The sequence below is a fragment of the Colossoma macropomum genome, unplaced genomic scaffold (assembly GCF_904425465.1).
Source record: "Colossoma macropomum unplaced genomic scaffold, Colossoma_macropomum, whole genome shotgun sequence".
Taxonomy (NCBI): Eukaryota; Metazoa; Chordata; class Actinopteri; order Characiformes; family Serrasalmidae; genus Colossoma; species Colossoma macropomum.
In genome coordinates this window covers 48,893,905-48,910,154 of record NW_023494791.1, presented here as the reverse complement: position 1 = coordinate 48,910,154, position 16,250 = coordinate 48,893,905, and the positions used below count along the sequence as shown (strand labels likewise).

The 16,250-nt window shown below is 43.3% G+C and overlaps 1 protein-coding gene across 4 annotated transcripts in view; it reads left to right on the top strand.

Moving 5' to 3' along the window:
• Positions 1-279: 279 nt before the first annotated feature.
• Positions 280-16,250, top strand: part of slc8a3 (solute carrier family 8 member 3) — a 97,104-nt gene continuing 81,133 nt past the window's right edge. For 3 of the 4 annotated variants that reach the window (XM_036575244.1, XM_036575243.1, XM_036575241.1), the window contains exon 1: positions 435-739. The gene's annotated coding sequence lies outside the window, so the exon portion shown is untranslated. The other variant, XM_036575242.1, reaches the window with a different exon arrangement.

The window sequence follows — 16,250 nt, the reverse complement described above, 5'->3', positions numbered from 1 at the left end:
AGCGTGTGTGCGCGCGCGCGTGTGAGTGCGTGTGCTGCGTTGAGGGCGAAATCTGGAGCAGAGGGAGGCGGAGGCACGAGCTGCACGAGGACCAGGAGGAGGAGGAGGATGATGATGATGGAAACGGAGACGACTCGGTCTCTCTGATCTGGGAGATGAGTGGCGGCGCGTGCGCGCGCGCGTGCCTTTTCCGTGGGCTCGGGATGATGATGATGATGATGATGATGATGCTTCTGCCGTTCGCGAGCGAGGAGGAGAGAAGGTGAAGAGGAGGAGGAGGAGGAGGAGGAGGAAGCGCGGAGGGAGAGAAGAGGAGGAAGCCGCTCGTGCTCACCACCCGCCGCTGCCAATGGATCGCGCGAGCCTGCGAATTTTCCACAACCAATTGTCGATTTGACAGCGCGGACGGACTCGCGCGCGCGAGGTGTGTGTGTGTGTGCGTGCGTGTGCGTGTGTGCGTGCGCGTGAATGTGTTTAGGGACAATTAGCCTCATATTTTGTTTATTTGTTTGTTTGTTTGTTTACACAAATACAAATCCGGTCAGTCCTGCTGGAGCTGCTGGACAAGATTCGGTGTCCGTGCGCGCGAGAGGGGCCCTGGTGGTGTGTGTGTGTGTGAGTGTGTGATTTTGGAGAGGTGGGGAGGGGGGTGTATTCTCCCCGCGCGAGCAAGCAGCAGCAGCGCGAGGCACCTTCCAGACCCTTAAAGCGCCGGACCGAGCCGGACACGCAGGTCCAGGTAGGTGGGACAGTGTGTGCGCGCGTGTGTGTATGTGTGTGTGGTTTTAGGGGGGCGAGGTGGTCACCGTGCGCGTGCACGCGCTGAACGTGTGTGTGTGTGTGTGTGTGTGTGTGTGTCGGTTGGTCCATCGCTTTTCAGAGACATTCAACATCACCGGCATCTGAAATGAGTCGAGAAAAAAAGTGGGGGTGGGGGGTGATCTGCGTCAGCACGCGCTAACGGAACCGGAACAGCGCACGCGAAGTGTAGATGTGTAGACACAGCAGTGCAGCACTAACAGCGCTCTGATCTGCTGAGCAGCTTGAGCTGGAGCGATATATCGGCCATTAATCGCCATCACGATATCTGTAGGTTTGCAATGTCAATATATATAGAAGGCTGCGATATGCAAATGAGCCCCAATCAGTAAAGGCTGATCAATGAACAGGTGTAGAGAGTCAAAATGCCGTTTGATAGCCTTTATCAATCATTATCATGATTATTAGGAACTTTTCCAAAAGTCACTAAGAGGCATCGTGATATTCATAGAGCATTTGCGATCTCACTCAATCGCTGAAGGCCTCAATATGCAAATGAGCCAATCAGTAAAGACTGACCAGTCAGGAGGTGTGAACCTAACATTATGCAGATGAGGAGTGGTAAGGTATATATATCCTCAGCTAATCGTCATAGCAACACTTTCGTTATGGCATTGTGTAACACCAGTATATCACACAAGGGTTCAGTATGCAAATGAGCTCTAAAGACAACCAATCAGGAAAGGTAAAAGGAGTCAAAACACTATGAAAATGGAAACGTGCTTCAGGTTAGAAATTGTGCAATAGTGAATAATTTATAGTAATATCAGGTGTTTTGCAAGAGAAATATTTTGCAAACGACTGTAATATGCAAATGAGCTCCAAACCAATCAATAAGTGGTTTACATTTACGTTCTGACCAATCACAGACGGGTTTCTGTGAGAGTTGATCATACATGATGTACTAATATTATGAGGTTATGTGAGTTATTCTCATCATTAGATGGATTATTCAGTGCTTACCATGAATTATTTAGTAAGTACTCTGAATTATTCAGTGTCTAAAATGAATTATTCAGTAGCTACTATAAATTATTCAGCAACTATTACAAATTATTCAGTACCTTCTGTGAATCATTCAGTATCTACCATGAATTATTCACTAACTACTATGAATTTTTCTGAATTTACTATGAATTTTTCTGAATTTACTATGAATTATTTAGTGTCTAACAAATTATTCAGTATCTACTATAAATAATCCAGTATCTACTATAAATTATCCATTAACTATTATGAGTTATTTAGTAACCACCATGAATTATTCATAAACTACAATGAATTATTAAGTATCTACTATAAATTATTTAGTAACTATTATAAATTACTCAGTATCTACTATAAAGTATTCCGTTTACTAAGAATTATTTAAGGTCTATTGTGAATTATTCAGTATGTACTATGAATTATTCAGTATCTACAATGAATGAACAACTATTCAGCATGTATTAGAAATTATTCACTGTCTATTATGAATTTATTTGTCTAATATGAATGATCCCGTATGTTCTATGAATTATTCAGTATCTATTAGAAATTATTCAGTATCTATTAGAAATTATTCAGTATCTACTATAAATTACTCAAATTAATCTACTATGAATAATTTAGCATCTATTATAAATTAGTCACTGTCTATTATACATTTATTTATCTAATATTAATTATTAAATATGTTTTATTAATTATTCAGTGTCTACTGTGAAACTAGTGTGTAAGCTGTGTGGTTCTGAGAGTGAGGAATTGTGGGTTGTAGAGTTTAGAGTTTAAGGGTTTATTAACGTCACAATCATGATATGATTGCTGTGTTCGTATCGTTTATGCCGGGCCTGAACAGGCTGGTGTTGAAGCCTCTGCGCTCAGGTAGACGTAGTTTCTGTCTCTTCGGACAGACGACAGTGAGGCTGGGCTGCAGCTCGTGGGCCTTCACTGAGCCGGCTGCTGCGCCGGAGAGCGACATATCAACCCGGCACATCAAAACAGTGTCGTTATAACGTAAACGGAGAGCGGATGATGAAGCGTGGCGCGTGTTTAAGTGCTCCTCTTAAGGGCAGTTGGATTGGATGTGCTGTATTTGGATACAGTCTGTGTCCATTGATCATCCATGACATCAAGGTTCTCCGGTGTGGCACCATCTGTGATTTACAGCGTTCCGTCTGAGGGTGCGCGTACGTGCGCGCAGATACTCAGGGTCAGCAATGCTGGGTAAGAAATGTGATCAATTCTGAGCAGCTGACACCAAACTTACCACCAACTGGCCCCACCGCTCACACTCGTACTCCAGCAGCATCTGTTTATGACCGTCTCGAGTGTCGTCCCAAACGGGCCTTTCTCAAAATAGGCTGCTGAATCAGGGGCCCGGCTCAGACTTCACCACTTAAACGCCCCTTTGAGTTAGCCCTGCATGCAGCCCCCCAGAACCGCTTAACCAGCACGCAACCACGATTAAAGCGATAGTCGAGTTCGCACATGTTTGGTGTCTGAGGCTCCTTTAGTTTCAGCACTGTAGACCAATTAGCTTATGTAGACCAATTAGCATGGTGCGAACTGCAGCTTTAAAGGGGAATTCCATCCAACTTAGCAAAATTTCTCCGTAATTAAATGGTTAATATGTGTACAGAGTCATTCAGAGCGGTTTGGTGTGAAATGCTCTGTTCTAGATAAACTTACCGAGTCAGAACTGTTCACAGTGGTGGTGATAGGAACCAGACGTCCACCTCTAAAAGCTCCCTCACAGAAAGTTATTACGTATTAAAAGTAGGTGACATTTTTTACGGTAGTTTTGAGATATTTATAAACTCCATTCATGGTGGAGGGATACACGCCACCACTTCCTGTGTCCCTGGTTCTGCCTCAGCACTTCTGTTGTATTGAAGGTCTAAACTTTGCAATGTTTCTTCTGCTTTAGGCATTCTTTGTGGGCTAAAACTGGTGTTCTTAGGGTCGTTTTTGTGAGTTTTTCTGCAGGACCCACCTTCTGCTGAGCTTCAGTTCATAGATGGATGCCCAAACATTCTCCTGTAGAAGTTCTTGATGTAATGCAGATGTCATAGCTCCATTAAATGTTGGCAAGCTGGTCCAATAGCAGCAAAACAGCCCCAAACCATGATACTGCCACCACCATGTTTCACTCATAATAACCTCTTCTTATCCTGGAATGCAGTGTTTGGTTTTTGCCATCATTTTTGCCTTATCCATCCTCATAACATTATTTCAGTAGTTTTCCAGGTGGTCTTTAGGAAACTTTAAACAGGCAGCAGTGTTCTTCCTGAAGACTGGTGGCTTCCTCCATGCTGTCATTCCACACATACTATTCTTGCTAAGTGTTTACCTGATGGTGAACAATGACATTAGCCAGTGTAAGAGAGGCCTGCAGATCCTTAGATGTTACCCTGGGGTTCTTTGTGGTCTCCCAAAATATTGTACGGCTTACTCTAAGGCTGCGTTCACACAGCAGATGAAAGTGGCCCAATTTTTTTGTTAGGCTGTTCACAATATTTTTTAAACGTGGCCTGTATCTAACTTTAGTCTGAACAGAACCTGCCTGCGCAGAAGAACAGTGCTTTACATGTCACGCTCATCCAGAGGTAAACAACCATAACAAATGAGTTTTTGATCTTCTCCAGCATCACAGGAGCTAATAAGAAGTTCCGATGGCTGACGGCTGGGCTTGTCTCCCAGAATGCACTCGAGCTCGATGTGAAAAGGGCATGCTAAAAGTGCCACAGACACTTTTTTGGTTCACATCCTCGGTTTCTTTACGTTCGCTTTCAGCCAATTCTTATGAAATCTCTTTGAACACGGAGCGGTGTGGATGAGTGTCCTCTCATTTAGTTCGCACAGAAATATCAGACCAGATGGTTATGAGGTCTCATCAGTGCCAAATTATGACAGATCTTGAGTTGGATTGACGTAAAAGTCGCATGAATTCCGATCTGGCTGTTCAGACTGAGTTGCGTTGCTGCAGATCAGATACGGATCGGATTTCAGTACCACATATGAAAGCGTCTCAAATCAGAACTGAACATGTCAGATTCAGTGTGTTTATCTGTTCACACTGACACACAGACACACATCTGTGTTACATACGGAGAAACAGGTCAGATTTAGGCCACTTTTACCTGCTGTGTGAACGTGGCCTTGGAGTCATTTCTGTTGGATGAGCACTCCTGGGAAAGGTGATGACTGAGTTCAGTTTTCTTCATTTATATATTATCTGTCTGTCAGTGGATCCAAACTCTTCAGAAGTAGTTTTGGAACCTCCTCCAGCCTAATAAGCTCTGATAAATACTTTTCTGAGCTCCCCAGAAATCTCTTTTGACTCAGACATGGCATGCGCTGACAAATGTGTGTGATAAAGACCAGAGTTTGTTGGTGATGACTAGGATCAGGCCACACTTACACCTGATCGTCATCTAATTAGTTGATGCACTAATCAGTAGAGCACCAGTACCAATCTGTTAATTCTAGAGGTTCACATACTTTTGCCAACTAAAGTATATAATGTTGGATCACTTTGTTCAATAAATAAATGAAAAACTGTATCATTTCTTATGTTGTTTTATTGGGTTCTCTTTGTCTGTAGTTAGGACATAAATGAATCTCCAGGGCCGTATTACAGAAACAACTTAACGACTTCAGTATGGACTGAATTTCGGACAGTACCTATCCCTAACCCTAACCCTAACCCAGAATAAGAGTTCCTACCTTCATAATCTCATCATGAACTCCAGATAAGAAAACAGCATCACACAAACATCCTAACTAGACTAAACCTCCTAAATCCTGTCCTAACTTTAGGATGAACCCCAACAGGGTCCTCACTTCTGTTTAAGGTCCGTTTCTATGGTTTTTAGGCAGCTGTGTCAGCAGCATAGTTCACTACCAGCATAATGAGCTCCATTTATTCCTACTGTAAAACGCTGCTTTCACTGTGAGATGATTTTCTTTTCTAACTCTGCGTTTTAAAGATCTCAGACGCTGCAGACTCGATCTCCACCGCCCCTCTGATCACCTTCGTGTGTTAATGTTGATGATGAAATATTACAGTGATGGTGGTGAATAATGAGGAGACGGAGCTGAACGCTGTGTCTGTTTATTAGGAGGAGTAACGTTAGCGCGCTCGGCTAAAGCGTTTGGGAAATGGAGACTGAAACTGGGGAGCGGCGACGCTCTGATAAACAGCTGGGGGGCGCTCTCACAGTATTCACTACTTACAGTTTATCACACTTTTGACCTTTTTACATCAGTAATGGTAGCACTTTTAACATTATTTTGATTACGTGTTTATGTTTCACGTGTGTGTGTATGGTTGTATGGTCGGTTGCTAGGAAACAGAGATGACAGCTGACTGTTGACTTTGATTGAGTAGGTTAAGATTTCTACATTAAGATCAGATTTACTCCTGTAGTACAAATTTGTGACAAATCTTATCTTGACCTGTCAGATCTTAACTTGGGACTAAAAGAGGGGAATACATCATTTTAATGGAGAAATGCACGTAATGCTAACAGATTCACGAATGTGAAAGCACCACTGTAAGTGCTTATGCTAATTAAAATAATAAAATGTTCAGTTGTTTGACGTACTATTAAAATGGACAGACGTACACAGCGTAGATGAAAACAGTTATCTAAGACATTAGATAATGACATTAGTGAGATTAGCCTCGTGGCTCCAGCGCGAAACCAAAGAAGCAAACAAAACGTTCTTTGGCTTTGGGGGGAAAAGATGCGTAAATCTGATTTTTTGCCAGAACTGTCGCTTTAAGGCCTCCTCCTCCTCCTCCGTATGGATTTATCCCGCTGCCAAACTGACGCGTGTACAGTACGAGACGCTTCGCAGAACGTCCCTGTAGTGTTTGACGGAGGGATCCTTATTTGACATGCAGTCATGTGTTTCGCCAAGATATTTGTCAGCAGCCCAAAGCTTGTCTATTTGTGTCTGCTTATGATTCATAGCGTATCTCTCCGCTCCGCGTGCTCACTACAGCTGCAGAAAGAGAGGGCCGAGGATTGACAGCTCCGCCGCCATTCTCTCCTCGCCCGCAATACAGACATAAAACCCATTAGCTTATAAAGGCCTCATTAGTATGTTAATTAGCCTGCGTTGTTGGCGGCTGTATGTGCGCGTACGAGTGCATGAGGCCTGTGTTACAGTCGTTTCTACGGAAGAAGTCCATTTCTGTGCTTTTCAACTGGCGGAGCCAACTACACTGGAGACATATGGCTGAGAATGCTAGTATTGGACTTGTTGAATCAACATTGGCTGAGAGTTTGACGACACAGTTTTCTTCACAAGACTCGCTGCTGCCAGTTATAGAAGACTAGCAGTGAGGAGAGAGAGAGATAGAGATCTTTCACACCGTCCAAAACGAGCCTGTTATCTGTTGGGACTGTGCGAGCAGCTTCTGGATAAATGGCCAATAGGATTGTCACAATGCTGGAATTTTAATTCAGTGTTTGAGATTTCAGAGTGGTTTAGACCCAGTTCAGATTTCTTTACAGTGGTGGTGATAGGAACCAGGGGTCGCCATGACTACAACACAAATATAGACATTTTATTTACTATCCAGAACCACCAGTGAACCTACACGAGTCTTCTGAGTTTATATGGAATGTTGATGATGAAAATAGTGGAAAATCTGAAATAATAAGTTTTCTTTGGGGACTATTTTGCCTCACAGCGCCCTGCATGTATCCCTCCACCATGAATGGAGTTTAAGTTCTCTAAACTATCATAAAACAGTGTCTCAGTCATCAGGCAGTGAATTCATAACCATTTCATGTAGGAACGTTCTGTGAGGGAGCTTTTAGAGGTGGACGTCTGGTTCCTATCACCACCACTGTGAACAGTTCTGACTCTGTAAGTTTCTCTAGAACGGAGTGTTTCACACCAAACCACTCTGAATGACTCTGAACCACTCTGAATGACTCTGAACCTCTCTGTTTACATTTTTTCATTAAGCAGAAATTTTGAAAATCAGTGGACTTCCCCTTTAACTTCATTATCAAGTGTGGTATTACAGTGCATGATGCAGTCAGATTGGTGGAGAATGTGCTGTATATGGTTCTATAGAGAACCTTTTGGAAAATGGTTCTATATAGCATCAAAAGGGGATCCTTCTGTTGTTATAAGCTTGGCATCATAACAATAGAAGAACCCTTTTTGGTGCTATATAAAATCATTGTTCAAAAATATACAGCACATTCTCCATCACTCCGAAGAACCATTTCACCATGCACAAACCCTTTAAGCATAACATGGTTCTATATCAAACTTATGGTTCTAAATGTAACTATTCTCTCTACTGAAGAACGCTTAAAGAGCCAGCAGATAGCAGTTAGGTTAAATAGTTGTAGTGTTTGTAGTGTCTGGTTTGTATTTACCAGCTTCTGGTTGGTCAGATTTAATATTTACTCCAAATGCAGGCAGGTTTGGTGTCTGAAATTTGCATCTGACTCAAGTTGATGTCTGTAAATAGGGTCACACCTGATTGTAATCCAGTTGATTGACATTCCTGACCCCAATTATCACTGATACCAAACTGACAATTCTAGAACTTCAAATACTTTTGCCATCCAAAATCACTTTGTTCAATAAATGAATGAAAATCTATAAAATTGTTGATGTTATTTGTTGTATTGGGTTCTCCTTATCTGTAGTCAGGACCTATGAAGCTCAAATCTTATTTTAGGTCAGACTAATGCAGAAATTCACATAATACTAACCTTCACAGACAAGCATGCATTCTATGCCGGTCTAATGCTGGTCTGTGCTGGTTTATGCTGGTCAAGTGCTGGTCTAGGCTGGTTTATGCCGGTCTAGGGCTGGTCCAGTGCTGGTCTACGCTGGCTTATGCTGGTCTAGGGCTGGTTCAGTGCTGGTCTATGCTGGTTTATGCTGGTCTAGTACGGATTTATTCTGGTCTAGTGCTGGTGTAAGCTGGTTTATGCTGGTGTAGGGCTGGTCTAGTGCTGGTCTAGTGCTAGTCTATGATGGTTTATGCTGGTCTAGTGCTGGTCTACGATGGTTTATGCTGGTCTAGTGCTGGTCTATACTGGTTTATGCTGGTCTAGGGCTGGTCCAGTGCTGGTCTATACTGGTTTATGCTGGTCTAGGGCTGGTTCAGTGCTGGTCTAGTGCTGGTTTATGCTGGTCTAGTGCTGGTCTAGGCTGGTTTATGCTGGTCTAGGGCTGGTCTAGTGCTGGTCTAGGGCTGGTCTACGATGGTTATGCTGGTCTAGTGCTGGTCTTTGCTGGTTTATGCTCGTCTGTGCTGGTTTATGCCGGTCTAGTGCTGGTCTAGGCAGGTTTATGCTGGTCTAGTGCTGGTCTGTGCTGGTTTATGCTGGTCTGCTGCTGGTCTGGTGCTGGTTTCGCTGGTCACCTAGCATACCAGGATCCAAAACGCACCATGTGCTGGTTTTGCTGGTAATCAGCCTAATAACTTCCATTACTGCTGAGCAGCATACCAGTGTCCACTGTAAGTGCTAATGGGGTAAAATGTTTAGTTGCTGTTTGTACATAATACAAAAATGGACAAAAGTGCACAGTGTAGATAAAACCAGTTGTTAGTGATATTAGGGCACAGTTCCAGCACGAAACCAAATTTAGTGGGGAAAGCTAAATTATAAATTGAATACTATCGCTTTAAGGCATCCTCCTACTCAGCACTGATTTAGCGCGGGACCAAATAACGCGCATACAGTACTAGAAATGTCGTTGTAGGCTGTTTGAAAAACCTTTCATATTTGTCACACATTTACCAGCTTCAGGTTGGTCAGGAAACCTAACTAAAACATTAGTTTCCCAATGTAATATTTACCCCGAAGGTACCCCACATGCTTGCTGTCTGCAATTGCTCACACTAATGCTACAAGGCTAACAGATAGCAGCTTAGCATTGTGTGCTTATCACACAGCCTAAATCTTCACACACTCGAGTCGGAGCGTGTGGAGATGTTCATTCATCTCTAACAGACTGGATTCTGTGTTTCTGACACTGAACGACTCACTGTTATCTATAAACATGTTAGCTAAGCTAAAAACAGTTGTTAGCTGCGTTAGCCTTGTTAGCTCCTGATCTAAAGCTAAAGAAGCAAACTTCAGACACCAGACAGGCTCGGCTGATAGAGTGCAGATGAGGTGAGGGTGGAGAGCTGGGTGAGGGTGGAGAGCTGGGTGAGGCTGGAGAGCTGGGTGAGGGTGCAGAGCTGGGTGAGGCTGGAGAGCTGGGTGAGGCTGGAGAGCTGGGTGAGGGTGCAGAGCTGGGTGAGGCTGGAGAGCTGGGTGAGGGAGGAGAGAGCTGGGTGAGGGTGCAGAGCTGGGTGAGGGTGGAGAGCTGGGTGAGGGAGGAGAGAGCTGGGTGAGGGTGCAGAGCTGGGTGAGGCTGGAGAGCTGGGTGAGGCTGGAGAGCTGGGTGAGGCTGCAGAGCTGGGTGAGGGAGGAGAGAGCTGGGTGAGGGTGGAGAGCTGGGTGAGGGTGGGTTGTTGGTCGTCCTCTTCCTCTTTTACCTTCAGCTCCTCTGAGCATAATGTGCTTTTCCAGTGAATCTGCTCGTGTCAGAATATGTCCACAGTGTTTTTCCCCGTTTCCTGAAGGCCTCTTGTTTTGCCGCTGTTTAGCGTTAGTTTTATTCCTCGCAATGGTTCACTTTTAATTTCGGTAATTGACTTCAAAATAAGACTGAAGATGTGAGAAAAATCACCCCGAACCTCTGGCTTCAGCTCCAAGACCTCAAATCAAAAATAGAACACGTCCTATTTGGACGCCCCACCATGTCAGCATGTTGTACAGGGCGGTGGGTGGCTGTCTGTGTGATAGGGAGAGGGGCAGGTAGTGATTTCTGAGAGTGAAAGTGAGCCCGGCTTGTCCCGGGACATGCTGTGTGAAGGAATGCACTCTGAATAATTCAGAATGTGGTGTTTGTGACCTTTCTCATGGAGGAATTGTGTGGAAAGTGGAGAGTCAACAGTGTCTAAGTAGAAGAGGAGATATTTTATTATAATTTGAATTTGATGAAAATGTTATTTTACAGAAAGAAAAGAACATACAGATTGGAAATCGAACGTAAATGCAGTTCATTACGTGACTAACTATGTAAATAGGTAACTGCGTTTAAAGGAGACCAAAAAGATTAGTTATGTAATGCAAGTTAAAAAACCTGCATTTTCCTTGTGTGTTTACTGGTAGGTAGAGCCAGAGATCAAAAGACGAGAATTACCGCTCTGTAATGTCTTTTGGGTTTCAGAAAGGATGCTGGCATTCTAGAGGGCGCTCCCGAGCGTGTCCAAAAAGAATGGGTTAATATGGGGAATTAATATGGAGTAAAAATCATAGTTTTAAATGCTTAAACATTTTTACTATAAAAGAATACAGTCATTTCCAGAACACAGAACAGCATAAAACATTTTAACACTGCTGTTACATTTTAAGAGCTTTTAAACTCGAGTTATAGGAGTTTAAAACGGCGCCTCATGTACGACCATGAGGTCAGTGAGTGCGAACAGCCAATGAGCTGCTCCGCTCGCCAACCAATCAGCGCTTAGTAGCAGTAATGCTAACCAATCAGCGCTCAGTATCAGTAATGCTAACCAGTCAGTGCTCAGTAGCAGTAATGCTAACCAGTCAGTGCTCAGTAGTAGTAATGCTAACCAATCAGCGCTCAGTAGCAGTAATGCTAACCAATCAGCGCTCAGTAGCAGTAATGCTAACCAATCAGCGCTCAGTAGTAGTAATGCTAACCAATCAGCACTCAGTAGCAGTAATGCTAACCAATCAGCACTCAGTAGCAATAATGCTAACCAATCAGCACTCAGTAGTAGTAATGTTGGGGTCTGTTTGCTGTAGTAAAGGAAACATACAGATGAGTTTTCTTTGCTGCTTTAGTGAAATTCGTCCTTCTGCTTTCTAAAATTAAAGGTTCTGTGAGATTAGAAACTGTTTTAACTGTTTGTTTTTAGCCGTTTAGCTCTGTTCACCCCATTCATTGAGGACTCACTCACAGATGCCACTTTGGTGCTTTGCAGTTCTGTTTTTCATATAATGGGGGAAACAGGAAGAGGCCTTTTAATGTGCCGTGTTTGGATGGCAGTTTCCAGTATGTTGTGTTTTTAAGCCCTAGATGATACAGGCATGTAAACACCTGGCTAATTTCCTTATTTCAGTTTAACTGTAGCATGTTGTGCCACCAGATGAATGTTTGTATCCCTTTAGCAATTAAAGGCTCTTGAAAAATAATGCAATTACGAGGTGAAGTTTCACCTCAGAGCACTGAGTTTTCTGACCTTAATCAGACCAGTGATACAAGACTGATACGTAGGAGAAGTCTAAGATAAGCGCTCGCTGCGCAGGTGTCTCTGTCGGGTCTTGTCAGACAGTTAATGTTAAATTCTTGTGCATTTGCTTAGTCAGCAAGATGGCATCGTCAGTTTACCCCCAATAAATTAACTCACAGACGAAATAGGGCTATGTATTTGATAAACCCTGACCATTTGGAACATCCTGCTGCATCCTGGTCAATGATTGGCGTCTCTTTGGGTTCTCTGACTCTGGTCAGAACGTTTAAGGCAGCTGTGTAACGTACAGTGTCGCGCAGCATCCAAAAATTTGTGTGTCAGCACCAACACTCAGCGGCACTCTGCGACTGATTCCGAGCAGCATTCAGTTTCTCAGCACCTCCTTCTGCATTTAGGCATTACTACATTAAACCCACATCGAGACCACAGATGTGGCTTGTAATTTAAGCAGGGAAAGCCAGACAGTCTTTTAGATAAACAGACAAATGCTAACGGTCTGTTAGTTCCTCTGATGTTACTAGCCTTAGGGCTGGACAATATGACAATATATTGTTATATACAATACATCGTTACTGTAATAAATTAATACAACACAATATGCTGTTCTGATTGTATTGTGTTTATCGTCAGTGCTTGTAGACACTGACCAACTGCATGTTTCATTATAAAGAGAGCAAAATTAGCCTGTTTAACTGGATTTAGTGCCAAATATAGATAAAAATCAATGTTCACAGTTTTTGATAGTATTTTTTTTTTACTGTAGCACCACTGGCTCTTTTTTCTCTGTTCCAGCTGATCAGATGTCTGAAAAAAATTCATTTTGTGACATTTCATGTATCGTGAAAATTTCTAGAAGTATCGCAATATTATAATTTTGCCGTATCGCCCAGCTCTAACTAGCCTAGTCTTTTTTTCACCTTGTATCTTTCAGCTCATAAACAGTGAGTTTGTGAAGAGGCAGTGAACAGATTCCAAGCGTGCTAAGTAATGGTGAATGTTTTAATTCATTAAATTTAAGTGAGTAGAACGTATGAATAAACTTCTGTATGTGTTCTATGGCAGCGCTCTGTGACGTGATGCTATACAGCCTCTCAATGCTGTGGTCCACTGCAGCCATTGTACTGTACTCGGCAGAGCAATGATGACTCCACCCCCAAATGTGCCCTGCCTAGACACACCCCCTCCACAGAGTCGGCCAATGAGAGTCTTTTCATTTGAATATAGAATCAAACCAGAAAACAAGCCTCTCTTCACAGATGAGACAATTCTAGTTAAAAACACTATACAGAAGCTGAAGTGGAGCGGTTTCCCCCCAGTTCGTCACAGAGGAGCACGAGGAAGTTTATTAAACTGAGAAAAGGAGTAAAAATGTCTCCTTTAAACAGTTTAGGAAAATAAGAGAAATAACTCTGCACTTCTAAGGGTTAAAATCAAGCTAAAACCTGTTCCTGCTGTTTTTAAGCAGCTGTGCCAGTGAGTGGATCAAGCAGGGCGTGAGAAAGCTTTGAGGCAGGACTACATGAGTCACGGCTTTTCGGCTGTTTGCTGGCGCCGGTGCTGCGTGTTTCAGGAGGAGAGGATTCGTCTGTTTTAGATCAGGCCTCCACGTGTGGCTGAAACCAAGAGAGGAAGCCGAAAGAGACGGCAGTCTGATCAGAGGATGCTAAAAGAGACAGCAGTCTGATCAGAGGACGCTGAAAGAGACGGCAGTCTGATCAGCAGCGCAGGTTTGACGTTCAGACTGCCAGCCCAAATCTGATTTCTGTTGTATCCAGATTGTATCCAGATCCATTTTTGATAGTCTGAACAGAAAAAAAACACATGAAATCAGATTTTATTAACTCGGCTCCAAATCACATTTGGAGCTGATTTGAAATGCGACTCCAATCAGATTTTTACAGATGCGTCGTCTGAACGCTCAAATTGGATTTCAAAGTGTCTTTTGCGTCACTCATAACTCGACAAACAATGGCTACATTTCCGTAATACGACCCCTTATGGAGCCCTGCTGCCCTAAACACAGGTCTTTGGGGTGTCAGGACTCTCTCTGAGGGAGGAAAGACGGATCTGATCGTCTGATCTGCAGTAATAATAGCAGCTCTGATCGAAAGGCATTGACGACACTTTGAGTCTTTTTCAGGGTTTCTGATTAGCGTCTGTCTGATTCTTGCAGCGCGAATCTCACCACCTGATACTTCAGAACACAGAGTTAATCACTACTTTTCACATCAGGACAGCGAGAGAGAGAGAGAGAGAGAGAGAGAGAGAGAAGAAGAGAAAGAATAGAGGGGCGAGAGAGAATGGAGAGACAAACAGAATTAAAAGAGAGAGACAGAAAGAGAGGGAGGAGAGAGAATGACAGAGAGAGACAGAGAGGGGGAGAAAGAATGAAAAGAGAGCGAGTGAGGAGAAAGGATGAAGAGAAAAAAGAGAGGGAGGAGAAAGATTAGAGAAAGAGAAATTTTAGATGCTTAAGTTAACCAGTTCTAGCAGAGCCACACTCTTTAAAAAGGGTTCTTAATGAAAATAATGTTTTTCTATTGTAACAAACTTGTAATTGTAACAGCGGAACCCTTTTGGTGCCATGTAGAACCGTGCAACGTGTTCTCCATCAATCTGAAGAACCATTTCACCATTTGAAGCATGCTAGTGCTCCGTTGAGTGTTCATGGTTCTAAATAGAACCACTGTCTTTACTAAAGAACCCTTGAAGAGCCATCTTTTTAAAGAGTTTTAAAAGCACATAGTCAAGTCTATTAGAGATGCTGAACACCTGCACACAGTTTGAGGGAAGCCTGTAAGGCAGTTAGCATCATGCTAATGCTAACAGTTAGCTGCATTAGCCTGGTAGCTGCAGTGCTAAAACTCCAGACACTAAGCGTGTGAGTCAGTGGTCGAGTCGAGGCTGTGAGTCTGAGCTACTACGGTGTTTGTGGGATTGTGCTGGCGCTCTGCTGTAGTTTAGCGTGTGTCTATTTTTAGCACGTCACTTATTCATGGTGGCTCCATGCTGAAGCGCAGTGTGGATGTGTGAATGTGTGTGAGTGTGTGTGTGTGTGTGTGTGAGTGTGTGTGTGTGAGTGTGTGTGTGTGTGTGTGTGAGTGTGGGCCCTATGGGTGTGTTTGGAATAATACATGTGCTGTTCCTCGTGTTGTGGGCTGTGTTTACTTCCCTCTAAGAATCCACGCTGGATGTGCTCACGCTAGGCCAGACCCCAGCAGCATCCCACAGGCTTCCAGTGCTCGTTGATGTTTCTGGACGAATACTCATTTTTCAAAATAAGCCTGATGCTGTGCTCACGTTAGTTTTAGATGGATGACGGCAAACCGGATATTCCACTGTTTTCAATGGGGACGCATGACGATTAACTGTGATATAAATTATTGCGGTCAGCAATTTGTCTTTTCTTTCTCATTATATTAAGATGACCAGATTTCTGAAATAAAAACTGGGGACATTTCCAGTTTGGCAGCCAATATATATGGCTGTTCCAGTTGTATTTAGGCCATCATAACTGTTGTACTGTAATAAATTATGGTGAAGGCCGACTGATAAAATTGGTACTAACCAAAGCCAGCTTTTCCACTGCATGGTACGGCTCAACTCGACTCGATTCGCTTTTGATACCAGTTTTTCTTTTGGACTGCAGGTACAGTCCCCCCTCAGTGTAGCTAGTTGTCATAGTGACACTGCATGAAACTGCCGAGACGTGGAGACAAATTTTTGGTCAGAAGAGGCTGATTCAGATGACGATACGATTCTGGCTGATCAAAGACAACAAAAGAGGCTACGCTAACCTGGTAGCTAACATTAGCAAATGTGCTTAGCGGTTCTCTTCAACCAGTCTGCTGTCTGTAGCGTTTTTACGCCACCTTCTGGTATCAGCTCAGCTCGCTTGGAACCTCGACAGAGGTGATACCAAAGTCGGTACCAGGTACCAGATTTGCCTAATGAAAAAACAAAAAGAGCTAGTAGAGTAGACACCTCGCAGTGGAAAAGTGGCTTAAGTAACTTTGTTAACCGTTTCAGAAAATCATACAGTAGCCTAGTGAGTGGTGAATGAAGCTGGTAAACTATGGAATGCTCAAAAAAAAAAGGTCAGCATGCATAAGAATAAATTACAGTATAAAAG